Genomic DNA, 3698 nt, shown 5'->3' on the forward strand with positions numbered 1-3698 from the left:
TGCACTGCAGCCTGGGCGACAGAGCGGGACTCCGTCAAAAAGAGAGAGAGAGAAAGAAAAAAGAGAGAAAGAAAGAAAAAAATGCAACTCCAAACCAAAACCCAAGGACTTTCACGGGAGTTAGTCATAGATCATAGAATAAGAATTCCAGAAAAAGCTCAAAGATAATGAAATCAAATCCTCACATTTTATGGATAGGCAGTCCCAAACAGGTTAAATGACTCTATCTATGGATGGAGATTAAATGACTTGCCTAGTGTCACACACCTAGTCAGAGGTAAGCTGGGCTCAGAACCAAGTACCCTAACTTCCAATTCAGTGTCTTTTCCATTAAGCCTTACTGGCCCCTAAATAACCAGATTTTTATACCAATAGTAAAAAGAAAAAAAATTATTGAAAACAAAATGATTCATAAGGTTATATCTAATCTGGGATACTTCATAAAAAACTGCTCATTTTGAATACCTGAAATGCAATTTATAGACACAGGTGTCAGTTTTTAAATTGTGAAAATACTGGCACAGGCTAATATAAGTATTTTCTCATAAAATAGAGAAATATGTATATTCTGTGACCATATCTATTTCTTTCTTACTCTCTTTTGCCCTCTGCCCCCACCCTGTTCCTTCTATGCATCTTTCAACTCATTAATTTTCTCTTTCCTTATAGAGGGAATCAAATTCTGGCATAGCTTATCCTGTGGTGGATCTTAACCTCTTTCCTTTTTTTTTTTTTTTTTTTAAGACAGAGTCTCGCTCTGTTGCCCAGGCTCGAGTGCAGTGGCGCAATCTGGACTCACTGCAAGCTCCACCTCCCGGGTTCATGCCATTCTCCTGCCTCAGCCTCCTGAGTAACTGGGACTACAGGCGCCCACCACCACGCCCGGCTAATTTTTTGTATTTTTAGTAGAGACAGGGCTTCACCATGTTAGCCAGGATGGTCTCGATTCCTGACCTCGTGATCCGCCCGCCTCGGCCTCCCAAAGTGCTAGGATTACGTGCGTGAGCCACCACGCCCAGCCGCCATTAGGTAAGTTTAGCAAACAAACATAAATTTGAGATCAAGGAAGGAAATTGAAACTGGAGATCTTTGTTTTATTTGACAATCCATCTTTAGTCAGATTTATTTGTATGGTGTGGCCATTACAAGTGCAGTTTAAAGGAAGGGAAGGCATTATTCACTTCCCAATTGAATTTGATAGGAAGATCTACCCGTTTGTCTCCAACTACCTGGAAGATATGTCTTGGGCACAGTAGAACAGTTGAGGGAATTTGCTTCAAAGTTAACTTTGAATTTCTTCATTCTGTTGCTTCCGTCCAGGGCAGATTGTTTAAAAGAAGTGAAACAAACACACCAGGAAAATGCTCATGAATATAATATTAATTATATTTTATAATATGGCATGGAAAATTTAGACTTCAGATAAATGCAAATCTTTACACATCTCAGTGTCTTCAGCATATTTTATGCAAATAGTTGTTAAGAATAAAAATTCTAATTTCAAATGAAGAAAATTCATGACATGCATCTTGGGTTGCGGTTTAATCACTGTATACCCAGGAAGGTATCGACAGTTGTCCCGTGGAAGCTATTAAAGTTGCTGTCCAAGGTTAAATGAAATTGCAGTTTATCAGAGCAGCATTGAGAAAATAAGGGAATCTGTTCATGGCTCTTGATTAATGCCAAGCGTGATCAACACAAGGGGGTTCATTAAGCTATACATCATGTGGGTAATTTAACATGTCATTGTGCCTGCTGTCTGCTTTGACTGTGCACAGCCCGGAGTCTCAAAGTTGTATCTCTTATGCCACTAAGTTCTACATAGAAGCATCCCTCTTACTCCTTTTGCTATATATTTTCCATTATGCTGACGTACTTTTTTCAGACACATTAGGCATTTCATATAAATTATTTAATGTTTGGGGGCAAAAAATGTATCTTGACTCTTTAGTGGGTTTTCCCCCACACTATATAAAATAAAACTTATCAGGAAACTCTTCCCCTTTTGAATTATTCTTTTCCCCTAATTTTATATATATATGTGTCTTAATCTAACGTGACATGGACAAAAAATATCAAAATTCTTAATCCATGTTAATTTTTAATACTCTTAGTTATTAATACTCTTATTAAACTATAACTTTCACAGTACATATTCATAAGAAATGTTTTCTCATCGTTCTCTCTTCAGTGGTTTTCTCATTACTATCTGCTTCTATAGTATCCATTTTTAAAGTTGATAGGGTTTGGGCAAATATTAATTGCAAAACTGGGACTTGAAGTAGATTATTCATCATTTTATCATGTATTGGAATGCCATTTAAACATAATTGTTATTGCAAACATTTCCATGTCATTTGGAAAAATATACCAGACATAATAAATGATGAAATGCTTGGTGTTTCTGCTTCATTTATTTATTTTCTATTACTTTGATTTTCTGGGCATAATCAAGCCTTTTTCTTAAAACATAAGAGCTATGATTTTGACTTCTAGTTTTATTTAATTTTTTAATTAATTTGCTTCACAAAATTAAATTTGCTAATATTATTACTATTGAATAAAATTTGACAACTTATTAAGAAAATAAAATATTTCTATGTATAAGACTAAAGAGCTATAATTTATCATTTCATGTTATTTATTTATTTGTTATCTAATACATGGAATTCAATATAATCATGCTTTATCACTCTCGCTTAAAAGTAGGCTCTCCTAGTCACAGAAGATTTATGAGATGCAATGAACTAGAGGCCAAGATCTCAGCCATAAAGTCAGTGGTTGTTGCAAGGGAGGACATGACAAGAAAAATACGACCACGTTGCATGCAACTTTAAAATAAAAATTTTGGCTACAGGAATCTAGTGAGTAGGTTCCATGTTGTGCTTCTTTTAGATTCTTGAGAGTACACGTGCCAATCAGTAATCTGGCCAGAGCTCTAAATCTTCCTTAAATGTCCCACTATGACAGCTATATATTGTTGACCATGGCTTGGAATATTCCAGTATTGGAATTTATATGTCTAATGTCTTATTACATTGGAAGCATTAAGTATTCTCTTAAAAATGAACTCCCATATGATATTGTAATGTTTTAAAGAAGAACAACAACAAAAAACTCAGGGTAATATTTTACAGAATCGGAATACACATGTGAAAGAAACGACCATCACTGATGTACAAAATACTGTGCTATGTTGTTGGGAGTGATAACCTGATTGGCATCTACCATTCTTGGGAGGAGATTAGAATGCCATTTAAGAGCTGATGATACCAGGTGCCAGCTTTTAGAGGCACACCTGAATAATGGAGTGCTATTTTAATTTCAGTCTTTTTGTTTTGTGGGTTGTGAATGCACTATCTACAAGACTCTCAAAATAAATTGTTTAATGATTTAAACTGGGTGTTTAAAATGTATTTTAATTAGGTCCAAGATCAAATTAGAATGATGTCTAGTGAACAACAAACATTTTCAAAAGTGACACAACATAAAGCGTTTTCTTTGCTGGTATGTAAAGTAGGAAGGATGCATTTTACTTGTCAGCTTTCTGTTATAACTCCCAACCATTTATTCTAACTATATGATAGGTCTCCCCTGAAAAATACTGCAAAGGTTATTCACTTGGTCAAGGTCCTCTCCTTGAATACATTTTTTAAAAAAGGTACTATATTGTTTTCTGTCACCATTAATTACTAAGG

The sequence above is a fragment of the Rhinopithecus bieti genome, unplaced genomic scaffold (assembly GCF_001698545.2).
Source record: "Rhinopithecus bieti isolate Rb0 unplaced genomic scaffold, ASM169854v2 scaffold_5882, whole genome shotgun sequence".
Classification (NCBI taxonomy): Eukaryota; Metazoa; Chordata; class Mammalia; order Primates; family Cercopithecidae; genus Rhinopithecus; species Rhinopithecus bieti.